Source organism: Rhinolophus ferrumequinum, chromosome 9, assembly GCF_004115265.2.
Source record: "Rhinolophus ferrumequinum isolate MPI-CBG mRhiFer1 chromosome 9, mRhiFer1_v1.p, whole genome shotgun sequence".
In the NCBI taxonomy this organism is placed as follows: Eukaryota; Metazoa; Chordata; class Mammalia; order Chiroptera; family Rhinolophidae; genus Rhinolophus; species Rhinolophus ferrumequinum.
In genome coordinates, this window is record NC_046292.1 from 86,332,836 (window position 1) to 86,353,144 (window position 20,309).

Sequence of the window (20,309 nt, forward strand, 5' to 3'; positions counted from 1 at the left end):
CGTATGACAGGAAGCTCAGTAAGGTGCAGGTGACTGATGGCCCAGTTCCACTGTCACAGCAGTGATTGCAAGTCGTGATTGCGAGTCGTGCTTGCGAGACTATCTCAGGGCACAGTCACTAGATAACTCCGCCAACCCAACCATTGCAGATTGACAACAGAAGGACCCCACAGGTCAAAGTGACTTTCAAGGGGCCTGAGTGTCATTAGCTAGAGTATCTGACTCCATTCAAACTGCTCGTGGCCAGGGACCTACCATCTCCATTTTGCCAGCTCCAATGACAGTATTCAGTGCTCACCCTTTAGAATCACGCAATAGCACTCTTCACAGCAGATGGATCCTTCCTCTTGTCACACCCTCTCCTCTCAGCTTTGTGACGTCACCTGATTTCCCCCTTCGTCTCTGGCTACTCTTCCTCTTTGCTGCCCCCTAGTTCTCCAATTGATGTCCAAATGGTAGCATCTGCCCAGCTCAGCCCTTCCCCCTTCACTGTCTTGCTGGATGATCTCATGTGTCACCTGTTATATGCACCTCTCCTCCCTGAGCAGCCTGTCCCCTTCTGCCTCTCTACAGTGTGGAGGTCACTTGTGCGATTTGTCAGGATTTCATGTGCTCATTTCTTCCAGATAATGTTTTTATGGAGGGCAGAGTTAGGCATTGCAGGGAACTAGATTGAGCTGCTGGCCGGTTTCTTGGATATTCATGTCTACCTTGTTATTGACACTCATCCTTTCCTTTGTTTATTTCAGCTGGTGGATTTTTGCTGACTCACTCTTTGGTTGTTCACACTGCTAGCTTTTGGAGGAAGGAAGATTTTTGAGATCGGACTTCCCACTGTCAATTTCAATAGCAGGTCAGAGACCTGATGAATATGTTTGCTTTTTATGTAAAAATCTCATTAGAAGTATACGTTTGGGGCCAGCCCGGTGGCTCAGGCGGTTGAAGAGCCTTGCTCCTAATGCCAAGGTCGTAGGTTCGATTCCCACATGGGCCAGTGAGCTGCGCCCTCTACAGCTAAGATTGTGAACAACAGCTCTCCCTGGAGCTGGGCTGCCGTGAGCTGCCACAGGCTACCGTGTGCTGCCCTGAGCCACTGTGAGCTGCTGCCAGGGACCGACTGCCTCAGCAGGGGGAGCGCAAGGCTCATAATTCCAGCATGGGCCAGGTAGCTGTGTCCTACAACTAGATTGAGAAACAAGGGCTTGAACTGGAGTGGGGGGCAGGCGGTGGGGGGTAGCGGAAGAAGGGGGGAAGAAAAGTATATGTTTCTATTGTATCTCATACACCAGCCTATCAATCATTTTCCTTCCCAGTTCTTATCACAGCTTATAATTATATATTTATTTGGAAAATTATTTTTTAATTTCTCCACAAGTAGTCAGAAACTCCATGAAGGCAAACTCCACTATATCTGCATTGTAGCCTCAGTCATTAGTAAAACGCTTATTAACACGTGTACAAAGTGTATAAAATATTTGTTGGCTGAATTAATTAGTCAGCTGGGCAATCCATCTATTACTAGGATCACGTTATCCTCTCACTGATCATGTTATAGTAACAGTTAATCATGCCCCCACATTGATTTTGGGGTGTGTGCGTCTGTGTGCATGTAAAGTTAAAATTAAAGTTAGGACTATTTGAATAATATGTACTGATATGATATGCTGGATACTCTGCTGCATGCCATGGTGAATGGATTAACAGTATAAATTTTGGTGTCTTTTTTGTCCTCATAGCTTATAGGCTAAAAGAGACAGTAACTGGTAAGTGCTGTATCAAAAGAATAAGTCATGAAAATGCAAATCAAAACCACAATGAGGTACCACCTCACACCTGTTAGAATGACTCTATCAAAAAGACAAGAAATAACAAGCATTGGAGAGGGTGTGGAGAGGAGGGAACACTCGTGCACTGTTGATGGGAATGTAAGTTGGTGCAGCCACTATGGAAACCAGTATGGAGGTTCCTCAAAAAATTAAAAACAGAGCTACCATATGATCCAGTAATTCCACTTCTGGGTATTTATCCAAAAGAAACAAAAATTAACTAGAAAGGATATCTGTCATGGAGGATCTCTGGTTCTGCTCCTGGCACAAGAACACAGGACATTGTGAGGCCAAAAAGGAACACCAATGGAGCCATGGATAGGGGGTTCATACCACTATATTCTCGATGGCGGCTGGATTGGCGATACAGAATGCAGGAGCCGCTCGATGCGCAATCCGCCAACCGATTCTCTGCCAACCAACCAACCCCACTTGCTAACTGCAATCTGTGCTTGCTAGCTCAGCCGCGGCAGTTATATTAGTGGCTAGTGGCTATCTGGTTACAGCTGATGGCAATCTACTACCCAAGCCAGCACTTTTCCACATGAGGCCGAGAGCCTGGAAACTGCTCTCTGGGACTCTGTCCCCACAATATCCACACCACCATGTTCATTGCAGCATTATTTATAATAGCCAAGACATGGAAACAACCTAAGTGTCTTTCAATGAACGAATAAAGAAAATATGGTATACTAGGAATATTATTCAGCCATAAAAATGGAAATCCTGCCATTTGTGACAACATGGATGGACCTTGAGGACATATGCTAAGTGAAATAAGTCAGACAGAAAAAAAATACTGTATGATCTCAGTTATAAGTGAAATCTTTAAAAACATTTTTTTAACTGAATTCATAGATACAGAGAAGAGATTGGTGATTGCCAGAAGTGCAGAGTGGGGAGTAGGGAGGACAAAATGGGTGAATATGGTCAAAAGGTACAAGCTTCCAGTTATAAAATAAATAAGTCCTGGGGATATAATGTACAGCATGGTGACTATAATTAATAATACTGTATTGTATATTTGAAAGTTGCTAAGAGATATCTTAAAAGCTCTCATTACAAGAAAAAAATTTTTGTAACTATGTGGCGATGCATGTTAACTAGAGTTATTATGGTGATAATTTCACAAAATCATTATATTGTACACCTGAAACTTACATGTCAACTATATCTCAATTTTTTTAAAGTATAGGCCAAAATGTGGTTGTCATGCAGGGTGTCAGGCGGGGTCTCTAGTCCCACTCCCCACATAAGAACGCAGGACATGGTGAGGCCAAAAAGGAACACCCACAGAGCCATAGATAGGGGAGTCATACCACTATAGTCTCGCTGGCGGCTGGGTTGGAGACACAGGAAACAGGAGCCACATGATCCGCAACCTGCCGTCCACTTCTCTCTCTGCCAACCAACCTCACTTGCTAGCTGCAATCTGCCGTGCTAACTGCAATCCACGCTTGCTAGCTCAGCCATCATCTTCTTGCTAGCCCCCATTTTCTGCTAGCGTAGCCACAGCAGTTATATTAGTGGCCAATGGCTCACTGGTTACAGCTGACGGCCAGCTAGCCACAGCTGATGGCCATCCAATCACAGTTGATGGCCATTTACTACCTGAGCCAGCACCTTTCCATGTGAGGCCAAGAGCCTGGAAACTGCACTTCTGGCTCTGTCCCTACAGTGGTATATACGTACCATGGAATATTAAGGAAAGAAATTCTGAAACATGCTATAATATGGATGAAATTTGAAGACATTACACTCAGTAAAATAAGGCAGACACAAAAGGATAAATATTGCATGATTTCACTTACATAAGGTTCTTAGAGTAGTCAACATTATAGAGACAAAAAGCAGAACGGTGGTTGCCAAGGGCTGGGGGAGTGGGAAAGGGGAGTTAGTGTTTAATGGGGACAGAGTTTCAGTTCTGTAAGACGAAAAAAGTTCTGTGTATGGATGGTGGTGATGGTTCCACAACAGTGTGAATGTACTTAATGCCAGGGAGCTGTACACTTAAAAGTGGTTAAAATGGTTAATTTTGTTATATTTTACCACAATTTTTTTTAAAGTGTAGGCCAAATGCTGTGGGAGCTCAGAGGAAAACTCTTCTGTACACTTCCTAAGAGGATTCTGATGCCAGGTGCTAAAATAATGTATGTTTTCATCCCTAGTATAGAGTATTAATTAAGAGCATATGTGGGGGGAGGGAAGGAAGTGTTCATGAATTTAACGAAAGATTGGGTAAAACTAATGAGAAAAGGAAAATGCATTTCTTAATCTTTTCATGTGCAAAGATGTTTGGAAGCTCTTCTTGAGTAGGATTGGGCACAATTTCTAAACAGCAGTCTCAAATTCTGATCTTGATCTCGAATCACTGACGGTATGGACCACCATTTCCAGTTCAACATGGATCCCAGCACTGTTCACTTCCAGAGAGATTCACCAGGCAGAAAAGAGCTACTCACAGTTGCTGCTTCAAAATCATGGGGTTTTTTTCTGTTTTTAAAAAGCACATTTCATATGACTGCCAGTTCTAATCATCACGTAACCACTGAATGACCCCAGATGTCCCAGCTGTTCCAAGAGAATGGAAAACATCCACCCTGCACGTGTGTCTGTGGCTCTGAGGTAAATGGAAAATACCAAGTAAGGGATGCTTCAAGGGAGGTGATGGCAGGCCTTGCAGATCCCTTTCACGAGAACCAGACTGCGGTGGGGGTGTTATTTAAAATTATTTCCTCAGAGCCTGATAAATACCACCCTTACCTGTCGCCTCCTTTTGGCTTCCACTTTCTCTTTCACTCTTTCACCCTGGCATATGAATTGGGTATTCCCACCAAGATGGACATGAGTTAACACAGCCACAGGAGTCAGAGCGCCCTGAGTGAAGGAGCCCCCACAGCTGTATGGACCACCACACAGCAAAGCTGCTCTTAGGGTGGTTCTCACAAGAGCAAAAAACCATTAGAACTCACGAGTTCCACCCGATTATAGTGTTCGACTGATGGAGTTCCATTTTAGCTCCTCTGAATAGTAGATACTCACAAAATACAATAAACATTCTCTGCTAAGGCACTCAGTCTTTTTGAGAAACACACAAGAAACCACGGATTTGCAACTTGGTAGGTCAGTTTCTTTAGACATGAAATCAATGTTACCACCTTTGCTGAACTGGAGGTCTCCTTTATTTCCTACTTCGTTTTTAATATCTCTAGGATACAATCTGAGCATTTCCTATGTTTCCAGGACCACCTTTTATGTAGGAAAAGAGCTTTTCTCAAATGAAAAATGCTTAAAGGTTTGTCTCTCGCCAGGTCAAACTGCTGCCTTTCACCTGCCATTTGGGATCGCTCTCGTCTGGCGTGGTGGGGCAAGGACCATGGAAGGGATAAGGCTGGATAAGGAAGATGAAACATCACGCAGACAAGGGCCAGGCTTCTAAGACTTTGCTGGTCATTTGCCTGCTCTTAAATAATCGGGAGGGACCCAAAGCTTGGTGACTCTTCCCACAAACTGATCTCGACATGGTCAAAAATAGCCAGCCATTACCATTCTTGGCTGATTTAATGACTTTTATCAGCCAAATATATCCAGCACGCCAGGTGGGAGAGCAGACCTCGATGGAGATTAATTGAAAATATTTTTTTAAAAGGGGTGACCCCTGTTTCCTCTGATGCTGGACCAGCAGTTGGAACTGAAGTACCACCATCTGTAACCTCACAGCCAGTGGGTGCCCAGAAGTTCCCCCTGACCTGAGCTTCCCTGAAGGCTGCTGTGTTCTGTGGCTTCCAAAAGAAATGATTGTAATTCATTTGGCCAAAGCCCATTGTTTTTGACAAATGCGTTTTTCAGTACACATGGGAATCCCTCTGTTCTGATAACCCAGGAACTTCTAAAGGAGACTACCTTGGGTCAGCTGAAATTCTTGTGAGTTTCAGCTGCTCCTTAGAGACCTTTCCCTTCACGTGGCACTTGCCTCCATCACCCTAGACCTGCCGCTGCCAGACCACCCCGATCCTGGCTCATTCTGAGCACAGCTGAGACAGGCTGCTGAGAAATTTGCTTTGAATTATAATATCATAATTATGTATATGTATATATTCACATATATAATGTAAATATATAAATTATAATATATATTAACATGTTAATATTATAATAATATAAATATATTTATATGTATATAAAAATAGGGTCAAACAGAAGGAAATGTAGAATCAGTAGAAAAATAATTCAGTTTCACACAGAGAAAAAGAGAGTAGGGTGTGGTTACCAGCGGCCAGCGGGTGGGAGAAATGAGATATATTGGCCAAAGGGTACAAACCTTCAGTTATAAGATTAACAAGTTCAGGGGATGTAATGTACAGTATGGTGATTAAAGCGAATAATACTGAATTACATACTTGAGAGTTGCTAAGAGGGTAGATCTTAAATGTTCTCACCATGAAAAAGAAATGGTAATTATATGACATAATGGAGGTGTTAGCTAATGCTATGGTGGTGATCATTCTCCAATATATAAATGTATGAAATAAGCACATTGTACACTTTAAACTTACACAAATGTCATATGTCAACACCTCGGTAAAGCTGGTAAAGAAATAAATTTTTAAAACTTTTTAAATTAAAAAGAATAAAACATAGTTCAGCTTTGAAGGTAAAAGGTTCCAGCTCCACTAGAGTTATTTCGGGTCCTATCCAGTACACATAGGATTCTCCCAGGATGAGGACCCGACAGGCAATCCCCTTTCCAATACTGTAGCTCCTCCTCCTGTTTCCTGTCTCCATTGCAAATGCCCTCCTCCCTGCCACTCATACACACCGACTGGCACTGGTTCCAGGGCAGAGCCAATAGTTTTAAAACACCCTCCTTTTCTTTAAGATTGTGAATCTCTAATTTGGGAGACAGTACAGATATAATAGTTTAAAATAAGATATAAGAGGGAAAAGATGTTTATAAATAAGGTATATGAGCTCAAACTGCTCATATTAATAAATATACTTTCTGGAAAAGCAATTTCCAAAAGAAGTGTTATTTCAGGTTCCAGAGCAAGCACTCCTGACTCTAAACGACATAAGCATCCTGTGGTACATGTAAGTCCCTTGTAAGGGACAAGAGAGAGAATCCAGGTGCACAGAATGTGTTCATATTTCCTATAAAATGTCCCTTCTGGGGTATGCATGTGTTTGTAAGAAGTAAACACAGCTTTCCCCAGCAGTAACTTCTACTTTCACCAAATTATAGGGTGGACTTGGGTTCTGTTTCTGCATGTGATCCTTAGTGCATGCAGACAACCTCTTCAGGACGTCCCGTGTCGTGTATTTCATCATATCATACTTATTGCTGAAGACAAGTGATACCGTTACCAGTACAAGGGTGAAAGTCATGCCGATGAACTGGTAATTGGGTCCCAAATGTTTATAATCCATCAGAACCACTGGTAGCAAGTGTATTGTGAGTATTATGAAGGGGAAATAGCACTGACTAGAAAAATCTGCTTAATATTATATTCTTCTAGTCTGTTACATTTGCATGTACGCTTCTTCTGTAGTTCCGGACTTAGGTCAAATATTAAATAGCTATCTGACACTTAACAGAACTTAACACATAACCTTGCTTACATATTGTACCCACTTGCAAAATCACATGTCTGCACTTTGCCTCATGTTCCTTAACTCCTGCACCCACGGGCTGAGGCCGACTATCCCCACAACCAGCCAGACTCTCATGTAGGTGACTTTTCAGGCTGAGGTAAGGGGCCTACATTACAAGGAGTTCTGGGATCCCACCATTTAACTAGTTGGTTCCAACTTCCAGCAACCATCACATCCCCTTTTAGGCAGTATTCCAAACATCTGCCTATTATCTTATTGTCTTATTTCCTCCCAAAGCAGACCTTGAGGTAAGAATGTGGATCCAAAGCAACCCAAGTATCCCTCAACAATGGCTGAGTAAACAAAATGCAGTATATACATACAATGGAATAGCATTTAGCTTAAAAAAGGAGGAAATCCTGTCATATACTACCACTACTACTACTACTACTACTACTACTGCATGGATGAACCTTGAGGACACTATACCTAGTGAAATAACCCAGATACAAAATGATAAACATTGTGTGATTCCATTTATATGAAGTACCTAGAGTAGCCAAATTCATAGAGACAGACAGTAGAATGGTGGTTGCCAGGGGCAGGGGAGAGGCAGAGGGGAGTTATTTAATGGGTACAGTTTCAGGTGGGAAAAATGAGAGAGTTCCAGAGATGGATGGTGGTGATCGTTACGCAACATTGTGAACCTACTTAATGCCACGAACTGTACATTTGAAAATGGTTAAAACATTTAATTTTATGTTAATGTATATTTTGCCACAATAAAAACATTGATTAAAAATAAAAACATGGATGGATTCTTTTGGGAGGAAACCCTAGGAAGCATTGTGAGAGAAGAAAAAAGTTCAATACAGGGCATACTGCAACGGGGGCTCAATTTCTCTGGGGAGAGCACACCTCAGAATGGTCTCCCTGAGAGTGAGGGAGCTGGGCATCTATCCACCACCTGCACCCCTAATTGGTTGCTCCGGGAGCGTTAATTCTGGCCCTTCTAGCCTGCCTGCACCCAAGCGAAGCACTTCACCCCACCAGAGGCCAACAAATGCCCTGACACAGAGCCGCGCAGCAGCCAAGGGTACGTGCAAGGACTATCTGCAGGCAAGCTCAGAGGTTGGCTGGGGAGATGTGGATCACGCACCAACCGTGTCTGCTCCAGGCACAGTGCGTCCCAAGAGCTCAAAATTCATGTCCCACTGAAAGCACGTCTGTCACTTCTTCATCACACAAGGAGGGCAGTGTAATATTTTAGTTGGAGGAAAGGAATCTCCAGTCCTGCCTAATTTTCCTAGGCAGTAAAACTGCGTATGCATATTGTGTGGGTTTCCTTAAAAGTGCCCTCATTTGTCACTACATTCACGATAGCAAACAACATAGTTATGTGTGGCAAATGTTTTATTCTTACCTCCCTCCTTTCAAACTGCACCATCTGAAAACATTTCCTTTTAAAGATAAAAATTTCCACACATAGAATATTCAGTGTAAGGCTAAATGTTTTTGGAAGGATTGAGGAATACTCCTTCACGCCAAGTAAAAGTTGTTTCACTCTTACTAAGTTTGGTAAGGTTTAAATTTGAAGATTTCAGACTGAAAATGCCAGGAACTCCTTTGGAGAAAGAACTGTGCTCTTTTAATTGTGGTAAAATATTCATAATATAATCTCACATTCTCAACCTCTGTGGGGCACAAGCAGGGTTCTGAACATCTGTAGGGATATCGTATGCTTCGCCAGTGATGCATTAAATATTAAAATGGAACTAAACAATTACAGGGTTGAGGCATTCTGATATATAGGAATAGTCTCAGTAACTGCAAAGACATGCTAAAGGCAGAGTGACAAACTGCGACCACCTCTCAACCAGGAAGTCACCTGCATTGTAACTGAAGCTGCCGCAAGAACTGCTTCATAAATCCAGGAAAACAGGAAGAAGATGGTTTGTAAATAGAAAAAAGCTGTAACAACCTTTTGCATTTTTTAATTTGTGTGAAGAGTCAGATTCTGAAAGATGTGTCTCGGCTCATGCTGTAGAATTTGGCAATTCCAGAACTTTATGTGGTGAAAAGATAATGGGGGATGAGTGTGGAAATAATGGGGTCAATGTGGAGATGGGGGGGTGAGTGTAAAGATGATGGGGCTGAGTGGGGAGATAACGGGGGTGAGTGTGGAGATATGGGGAGTATGGAGACAATGGGATGAATGTGGAAATAATGGGGGTGAATGTGGAGCTAATGGGGGTAAGGTGTGGGGGTAACGAGAAGTGAGTTTGGAGATGAGGGTGCAGCGTGGAGGTAATGGAGGGTGAGTATGAGATACAAGCCAGACTTCCTCTCTTATGTGTCACTTCTATGGCCACCACCATGACTCTGACCCCTAAGAAACAAGGAAGCTTTGGGATTGTTGCCTTGGGAGAGAAAAATCAACCCCTTTTTCATTAACCTCCCTCAATCCTATTAATGACAGCAGTCCACGTGGAGCAACCCTAAACGGCCTCAGCACAGGCGTAGGACTGACCTGGGTAGTTAACTATGTGCAAACAGGAAAACATCGGTAGAGGAAATCAGCCCTGATAGGCTAGGTTAGATACGACAACACCAGCTTGCAGTTCTGGATTTTCCTCCAGTCATCTGAGATCAGCCACATGACTGTTTTTTCCTAACACAGGTCCAAGCACTAACACAGGAACAAGATAAAGCAGGAATGAGGGCTGAGTCACTCAGACGCCTGTTGGGAGTGAGCCTACAAAAGCAGGGCACATGCTGAGTTCCCGCACCTCCGGCCTGTAATGTCATCTCAGAATGGAGAGCCGTGCAATAAAATCTGTGTCTCTGAATGACAATTCAACCAGTGGCTGATGATGTCGTAAGGAGAAAGAGACTCCTGTACACTGGAGCCCACGGGCAACAAAGGAGGGGGGTCCTGGGCATAGACTGACATGTTCCCTTAACTTTAGGAACAGAGATTTCAAAGACTTCAGAGGAAAGAATGTTACTATGATTTGCCCAGGGAGTTTTAAAAGACTGCAACTCACAACAAATGGGATGTCCTAAAAATGAAATAGTCATGTCATAATCACAGCATGGTGGGGGTACAGCTCCCACTCCTGGTGTTTTTGTAGGTAAAAAAAATAACACACACAGAAGTCACATTACTTGCCAAAGCCCCAGCTAGTTAGTTAAAGAACTGGGATTCAATCCTGAGTCTTCTGTTTGACCTGCATATTTTATAGTAAGCCATAATATCTCTTCATGCCATATAGCTAACACTCATTTTTGGAGGGCTTGACTCCCCCAATCCAGAGTTTTCTACAAGCTCACCCCCAGAGCCCAAAGCTAAGCTTCTCTTAGTCATGTTTGATACCAGCCATCCGTCCTCTGGCCTAACTGGCCTGCAAACCAATCAATGGCACAATCTCTACCCTCAGGCACAGGGGGAGGACAGGACCCAGGCTGAGCTACAGGGATGACAGAAGGCTAGATTCACTATGGGTTCTTAGAACCCAGGAATCACAAAGGAAGGAGGGGATCTTTCCTGCTCAGGCAGGGCAGGCTTCAGGTCCCAACTGCCTCTGAGAAGGGCTAGCTCTCCACTTCCTGATGCTCCAGCAGGCAAGTCAGCCCGCAACTTCCATCCTGGTCCAGGAATGACTGAGAAAAGAAACTGCAGCCTCCCCGCCCCATCCCCAGATACCACAAGAATGACTGAAGCAGTCTTAGAGCCGCCCTAAGTGAGGGTAGCATGATTACTATGATATGAGAACGCTCCCCCTGGAAAACTTCTTCTACCATCATCAGCATTCTGAGACTTTCAGTTCCTTTAAGGGAAAGAAATTCTTTCCTTTTATGATGAGAGATACATTTCAAAGTTTCAAAACCCAGCAGAAGAAATACATTTATACAAATCACACTCACTAGTGTGTGATTCACCGCTATCTGATTATGGGTTTTGGTTTGCATTTCAATTTAAAGTTAGAGAGCATTAACCATCGAGGCACTGAGTATGCACCTCAGATTATGCGCTGAGCTGATCAGAGCACCGAATGTGCGTGTATTTCATTTCTAATCCCTTGCCCCTGCTTATGATGGTGATGGTAACATGAGTAAAGAAAGCTATGGGAGGAGAGACCGGAAGTGTACTTCAGCTGTAAATCGACTAATAAGGTCTTGAATTGCCTAATAATCAAGAATAACCAAGAATCCTTATGAATCATTGCCTTCTTCCCTGGAAGGCCAATAAATAAAGACATGAGCTTCTAACATGAAAATAAAACTCAATATTAAGATAATTTTAAAATTAACTCATCTACACACGAGTTTTTTAAAAGCACAAATGTACAGTTCTTTCCTCATCTTCCCCAACCCCTACCCAAACAATTGCCTCAAAGATCAGAATTTTTTAAGACCCCAGAGGAAGAATGAAATGCATGAAAACCTGATTGCTTTAAACCAATGTATCGGGGCAACCATTCTCCAGTACTGATCAGTGAAATAGAACCAGACCATTTCATCACAATTGCCTGCAGGCTTCACGACAATGAGATTCTGGTGGTTGTTATATAAATGTGCTATGCTCCTATTTTGGGCACTTGGTTTGATCTGCAATATATCAAAATCATTATTAAAAAACAATTCCTGGGGCTGCCTGTTATCTCAGTTGGTTAGAGCGCGGTGCTCTTAACAACAAGGTTGCCAGTTCAATCCCCATGTGGGCCACTGTGAGCTGCGCCCTCCACAGCTAGATTGAAACAACTACTTGACTTGGAGCTGATGGGTCCTGGAAAAACACACTTAGATAAATAAAAGTTTTTAAAAAAGAAAAAAACAATTACCCTTCAAGTTATGCATATTTTGTTTAATCAAAGCTGGGGTTTTTTTGGGTTTTTTTGTTTTTTTACATCTATGTATTTTTTCCGCAAAATAGTAAACTCTTATAAACCCTTGGCCATCCTTAAATGGCAAGACCATGAAAAGAAACACTTACCGAGTATCTGTAATATGACTAAACTCTGCACCAAAAGGAAAATTTATAACATTGACCATTGTTAGCCTTTAATTCCCAAAAGAATGGCTTGTTTCATTGCCAAATAAATATTAAAGAATGGTACTACATCAAAGGAATGATTATTTTAAAATGCTAACACTGGCAGTGGAAATAAAAGAGCAAAGATAAGAGCAATTTTTCTCCCTTTGTATGTGTTAACATTCTCTAATGTGGACTAAAGCTCCTTATAGTTATTCACTAAAGCTATTAGGCTGAGTCACAGAAAAAAGGGAGGCTACATAATTCGCAGGGCTCTGTGCAAAATGAAAATGCAGGGACCCTTGTTCACAGAGCAGAAAAACAAAAAGGATTTTTCCTTTCTTCCATGATCTCTCTTTTGATCCGTCATGGTGGTTTTTATGTTTTCAGTGTCCTGCTCCTTCAGGCATGAGGATGGTCACAGGTCAAGTGTCGACCCTTCCAAGAACTCCCCATGTCTATATTTTTTCAGTCCCCCCATGACCTTGATGCAGGCAGCCCAGTGCAGGTTTCTGTGCCAACATTTGGGAAGGGCATCAAATCCCACAGGCCTAGGCTTCAGGGATCAGGACCCTAATACGGTACAGGCTTTCCTGTACAGTGATACCTAGTGTCAGAATAACCTAACGAGCAACGGTCACGCAAACAGTAGTTACTAATGAGCCACTGTAGGACCAGAGCTCTGCCAGCCAGCCCCACTCCAGCCTCCCGTAGGGAATTCTGCTTCTACCTAGAGATCTAGAACGTGAAGAGACATAGCTGGAAAGATTGGGGTGCCAAACCCCAATTTTCCTATCAGTTAAGTAGAGAAAAGAATATAGAGCTGTGCACCTCACTGCTGTATGCGTCTCCTGTGGGTGGGCCTGCTCTGTACAGGTGATGATGGATTTTGGAGGGAAGAAGGGTGGCCCTGCCTTGAGGAGGCAACTGCTGGGGATGGAGGACATAATGGGGTGCATAATGGGACAGGTCACAACAGGCAGGAGGATGAGCAAGCCAGGCAGTGTCAGGACCTCAGGCGGAGACGAGCAGCTCCCACAGTGCCTCTGCTGGCCCTGTGGTGTCTCACCCGCTGCAAGGAGATCGAGGCCGGGGACAGAGCTGTCTTGACAACAGGAAGACCTGAGCCGTGGATGGATGCTGCCACATCAGTCCTGGTGATGGCGTGGTAGGCGTGCTGAGCACCTCCCCAGGGGCCTTCAGTACCATGTAGCAGAGACTGACAGCCGTGTACACATGCGTGTTTGACTTTGTCCACGTCAGCAAAAGAGGAGGAGTGACGGATGCACACACCGACGGAATGGCCACTGTGGTCGTGGCATGACCAGGCCATCACCTGACGTCATGCTGTGGGCCCAACCAACCCCAGACTGTGAGCAGCACAGCTGATATGCCTGGGCCACCAGAGCAGGGGGCCCTACAAGGGCCTGAGTGCTAACCAGGCTCCATTCTTTGATGTTTCTCAAGATCTCCTTCCGCGAGCATAAGAAACAGCAGCTACAGCTAAAGTCTATAGCCTGAAAGACAACACCTTTTACCTTCAATAGTATCCCCTTTCAGACACCAAAGGAGACCTGTTGCCTATTGAGGAAAGGTCATGTATCACCTGAGACCCCGGGGGAGATGCAGCAGTGCCCAGGCCAGCCCAGCGGAGGGACAGTGGGCATGCCTGAGTGGAGGCAGAGAGTGAGCTGGCCCAGCAGCACGTGTCCACACACTCAGGAGGATGGGACCAGGGTGCTTTGGATGGGACCAGGGCAGCTAAACGCCGGTCCTGCAAAGCCGCTGGTGCCGTCTGAGCCTCCCCAGAAAAATGTATCACATTTGAAAGGGCTCAGGGCCTAGAGTCAAGACTGGGGTACTTGCCACATTGGAGGGTCTTAGGGCTTCTCCCAAGTGGACCATAAAGCTGACCTTTGCAGCTGCTCTAAGCTCATTCCCCATGTTGTAGCCACAGTACCCTGGTCGTCCATGCTCTTCCTGAACACTTACTGCCCCAGCGCAGCCTCAGCTGTTGTGGGGCATTTTAACTACGAGAAAGCCTCCCTTTGTTTGAGCCATAATGTGTCTCTGATGGCTGCTATGTAATGAACGTTGTGTAAGTCAGCACCGTGTGTGTGTGTGTGTGTGTGTGTGTGTGTGTGTGTGTGTGTGTGCCATCAACATGTACCGTGCATATCCCTTGACCAGCAGTTTCACTTCTAGGAATCTGTTCAAAGAAGATGGCACAATGTGCAAAACAGAAGCAGCCAAGCGTTTTCATGGGAAATTGTCATCGTGCTCTCATCCTGTTCAAGCAGGACCTGAATGCCCCTGGACCAAATGTTCTAGAAGGGATCCCTGCATGAAACAGGATGTGAGGAGGAAAAATAATTTTCCTTCTATGCTTCTAAGTTCTTCTGGCTGGTTTAATAATAATAATAAATAAATATAATAACTACATAGAAATAAATGTAAATATAAACACATATAAATAAATAATAATCAAACTGACATGAGACAGATTAACAGGAGAAAATGACCAAATTTAACACTTATACGCTCCATAAGAATAGGAGACTGGGTACAAATCACGCCCCTAAGGCTTATATGCCATACTGAGATAAGGAGGAGGGGAGGACCGTGGTTTGGGACTTCAAAGGGCAGGAAAGCAATTTACATTGAGATGCAAAAGCAAATGTTTGCTGGGGCATCTCTAACAATGGAGCACAGAGGGGCCTGACCAAATGGGCCTTGCTCAGTCCTCCCTGTCTATCACACTTAATTATAGTTAGCTCCCCTTCTGGAGCACGTCTGCTATCTACATGCTTTTAGGAAGTTATGGGGATGTCAAATGGTTTTTCTGTTGTTTTGTCTTTTGTTTCTGTTCTTGTTTTTTGTCTTTTGTTTCTTAAAAATAACCAGCTTGAAATAATCAATATCAAGAAAGGCGTATTTTCAGGTGGCAAACACTGCTTCTTGTCGAGGACAATGGACTTGATGACCTCAAAGGGTCTCCGTTCTGTGCCCTCCATTTGCAGGTGCTTTTGGCCTCACTTTCTGTCTTCTCCACCTCATCTCTTTCTCCTCCCCTTGGGAGTAACCAACAGCTCCATGGAGAGGGCATGAAGGTAAGGCGGAGTTTCACACACTCCCCAAGGTGTCTGAGGCCACCTCTTCTGGCTATGCTGGGGGAAGCAGGAGGGGAGAGGGACTCCACATGCCCCCTCCCCACATAATCTGCTGATGGAATGCCCACTCACCGACCCATGTTCATTCACTGTGTAGTCACTAAGTTTGCAGTTGTGGCCAAAGGGACAACCATATGAGCAGCAGCCGGGGTGGCAACAGACCTTGCAGCCAGGGCTGTGAGCACAGCCACCCCCAAGTCTGCAAGGCCAGGACGAAAATGTGGCCAGGATAGGACCAACCTCCCCACCCCCCAAGAAGACGGGGGCGGGGATAGCAGGGCCGTGAAGCAGCAGCCTGCAGGCTCTCGTGGTGTTCCACCATGTTTGTGGTGGGTGCTGCAGCATGACTGTGGGCTGCACACAGGACCCTCCACAGAGGACAGCGTGAATGTGGTGAATGCAGAGGCAGAGACATCAGCGGGTTTATGGTGAAACAGCTAAAGGCCCAGAAGTGGAGCCTCGTCTTATCTTTGCAGAGGGACAGAGGGACAGCGACAAGAGCAAACAGCGTGGAAGCCAGAGTTGCAGATGCCCCAAAGGGAAGGAGGTGGAGAAGGCAGAATGCAGAATAGGGGGCTCCCCTCACTACAGGGCAGGGGCTGACCCATCATCCACCGAAATCATCCTCCAGCTGTGCCCACCAGAGGAGACAGAAAGACAAAGTCTGAGCAGCTCCGGGGACAGCCGACTCGGCTCCTCTCCTCACAAAATCCATGGCCGTGAAAGAGGTTGGACCTTCCCCAGTGAGGAGAGCGGACACTGCCAGTCCCGTGACAGACAGCAGGCAGCTCTCCCTTGAGGACCAGTACAGCCCCCCTCTGCAGCGTGGTCACGCCCAACCACAGGCTCCAGCGGTGGCTCTCTGTCCGAGGCCTTGGGGGAGCAGCAGGTGGCTGGCTAGTGGCTGAGGTGCCTGCTGCCAGTGTGACACTTGGCCGGGGAAGATGGTATCCTTGGACCCCGCTAAACAGGAGCCAGAACAGGAAGCTTCAGCGGGTATTAAGGGCAATATTCCTGGGGTCACTGCAGCTTTCCTCACTGCAGGTTCAGTGAAGGGACTGAGATAAAAGCAGCTCCGAGTGACACACGTCCTCCGTTGGATTCCATGTCCCATAGCCAAGTAATGACCACACAGTGGATTCCGTGATGTCACCGTCTGCAGCCTGAGTCCCCACCTCCAGAGGGGCCCCACCTCACGCCCTGGCCTGAGAGCCTGTGTGAGCTGCCGCTTTCCTTCCGCAGCCCTGTCCTGGGTTCTCCCCACTGCCTGTGGAAAGCACTCCCTCCGCCCCCTCTCCTCCTCCTGCTGGGTCTCCCTCCTCTGGTCCAGGGCCCTGAACGCAGGCATTCGGTCCAGGCCATAGACTAAGCAGAGCCTGATTCCTCTCCCCTCAGGAAGTTCGCAGAGGGAGTTGGCAAACAGCCTCAGAAATTCTGTCCTGTCGCCTCAGATTCCAGAGGTCTGAGCCCCGGAGAACCGCTCACACAGGTCCCAGGAAACAGTGGAGAATGTTCTAGGAAAACGTAGTTTGTAGCAGCGCCCACACGTCCCTGAACAGGAGAACAGAGACTGTGTGGAGACGCACAGTGGGACACAGACCCAGAGTGAAAGGAGCAGCAGTGACACGAGCAAGACTGCACCTCCCATACTGTTGAGTGAAAAAGCAAGCCACAGAAGAAGCACACAGGACAGTTCAAAGACAAGACCAGGTATGTATGTTGAGGACACGTTTAGCATAACAGTAGAGAAAGGGGGGCATAAAAAACACATAAGTTGTGAGTGCCGATGTCTGTAGAGTGGAGAGAAGGGAGATGTGATCAGAAAAGTTTCGACAGAGTTGATACATAACAAAAACCTGTTCAAGTCTGAAAGACCCCTTCCTGTAAAATTAAAAATTCCAAGTGACAAAATAACAAGATAAATGGGAGATCCAAGATGGCAGAGTAAACACTGTGCCTGTGTCCTTCCATGAACACATTAAAATTACAACTAAATTATAGAACAATTAACCTGGAGAACCATCTGGAGCCTGGCCAAATGTAAGTCCTATAACTAAAAATATAAAGAAGCCATGTCAAGACTGGTAGGATGGGCCGAGTCACAGAACGGGCCCCAAACCTCTGTGTAGCAGTTGAGAATCAGAAGGGATATCTCAGCCGTGAAGTTTCCCCCTGGAGGAGCAAGGAACCCCAGCCCCTCACACCAGACTTCCCAGCCCCTTGGTACTGGTGCCAGGAAGAGGAGCCCCCACAACATCTGGCGGTGAAAAACAGTGGGAATTCTGACCATCTGGCTGGGACGTAAGGCTGTGGGGAAACCCAGACATCCTCTTAAATGGGCCGCGCACAGACTTACTCGTGAGCACTCACCTTGGGCTCCAGTGGAGGCACGGTGACTCAGAGGTAGTCAGAGGAATATGGGGGTAGACTGATGTGTGTGGCTGCAGGGGGAGGACTGGAGGACAGTCTGCATTTTCCCAGTGAGGAGTCCTTTCCTGTGCAGCTGACAGGTGGGTGCCATCTTTTCTGTGTTGAGCCCTCCCCCACAGGCCAACTCTGAATCTGATTGGCCTGGTGAGCTCTGCTGTTCTGCCCTGCAGACTCAGCTGGGACGCTACCCCACCCAACTCCCACACTGCCGAAGTCACTTTCACAGCGAGCAGCCAGCCCTGCCCATACTGCACTCTTTCCTGGAAAACTATCGGAGTCCACAGGCCCCACGGGGCACAATTACTGGCCTCCATGTGCTCTGAGAGTTTTGCTGAGTCACTCCAGGCTCAGCAGTGGCACAAAACCAGTCTTTATTAATCTGGTGACCACAACGCTTCCACTCTGGTGACTCCGAGACCCTGTCTCACCCAACTTGTGCACCAAATGAGGCTCTATCAACAGCTGAACCTTAAGGGAGCTGGCAGGTGGCAGCGGGCCTCTGGGTGTCCTGGTTTTTTGCAGTTACCCCAGGCCTGGTACTTGTGGCAGCTGTCCTCAGGTTTGCAGCATGGCCTCTCCCATGTGTCTTTAGGTTTAGCACAGGCAGTAAACAACTGTGGATCACTTTGTAGCTCCTACCAGGTAGCCCCCAGCCAGCCACAGGCAGTGACTGACCTGGGCCTGCAAAGGAGCCCCTCCCAAAAGGCCCCAGAATGAACATACTTGGAGGTTTGCTTCAGACCACAGTAGAGAACCACCCAATTAGCCCCACAAGTGGCACACAAAAAGGGTGGTCTTAACAGGTACCTAGTCAGTGAGGTAAGCATCCCGTAATTTGTGGATGTGGCCAAACCCTACAGCCAGTTAGCCTGAGGGTCAATCCCACCCACTGATGTGCCAATAGCAATCAAGGCTCAACTATAACTATGACACACACAACCCACACAAGGGACACTCCTGGAGCTCCCAGCTCAGGTGGCCAGGGAAACTGTGCCACAGGGCCCCACAGGACAACTAAGGCCACCCAGCCAAGGCTGGGAGACATAGCAGATCTACCTAATATATAGAAACAAACACAGAGAGGCAGCCAAAATGATGAACAAAGAAACGCATCCCAAATGAAAGAACAGGAGAAAAATCCAGAAAAAGAACTAAAGGAAATGAAAGCAAGCAACCTACCAGAGACAGAGTTCAAAACAATGGCTATAAGGATGCTCAAGGAACGTAGTGAGAACTTCAACAAAGAGATAGCAAGCATAAAAAAGGACATAAAAACCATAAAAAAGAACCAGTCAGAAGTGAAGAACACAATAACTGAAATGAAGAATGTCCTAGAAGGAATCACCAGCAGACTAGATGAAGCAGAGGATCAAATCAGCGATTTGGAAGACAATGTAGCAGAAAATACCCAATTGGAACAGCAAAATAAAAAAATAAAAAATAAAAATAAAAATGAGGATAGTTTGAGACCTCTGGGACAAGATCAAGTGTAACAACATGCACATGATAGGGGTACCAGAAGGAAAAGAGAGAAAGCAAGGGATTGAAAACCTATTTGAAAAAATAATGACTGAAAACTTCCCTAACCTGGTGAAGGAAATAGACATACAAGCCCAGGAAGTGCAGAAGGTCCCCAACAAGATGAACCCAAACAGGACCACACCAAGACACATCATAATTAAAATGGCAAAGGTTAAAGTCGAGAGAATCCTAAAAGCAGCAAGAGAAAGGCAAATAGCAATTTATAAGGGAGCCCCCATAAGACTGTCAGCTAGCTGATTTCTCAACAGAAACTTTACAGGCCAGAAAGGATTGGCACAAAATATTCAACATAGTGAAAAGCAAGGACCTACAACCAGGGGTGTTATACCTTGCGAGGCTATCATTTAAAATCGAAAGAAGATAAAGGGCTCCCCAGACAAGAAAAAGCTAAAAGAGCTTATCATCACTAAACCAGTATTATAAGAACTATTAGAGGGACTTCTTTAAGATGGAGGGAGGGAATCAAAATTATGAATAATGGCAATAGCTACATATCTATCAATAACTACTTTCAATGTAAATAGAACAAATGTTCCAATCAAAAGACATAGGAGAGCTTAACGGATAAGAAAACAAAACTCTTACCTATGCTGTCTACAAGAGACTCACTTCAGATTAAGACACACAGAGACATAAAGTAAAACAATGGAAAAAGTATTTCACGAAAATGAAAACGAAAACAAACAAACAAACAAAAAAAACCACTGGGGTAGC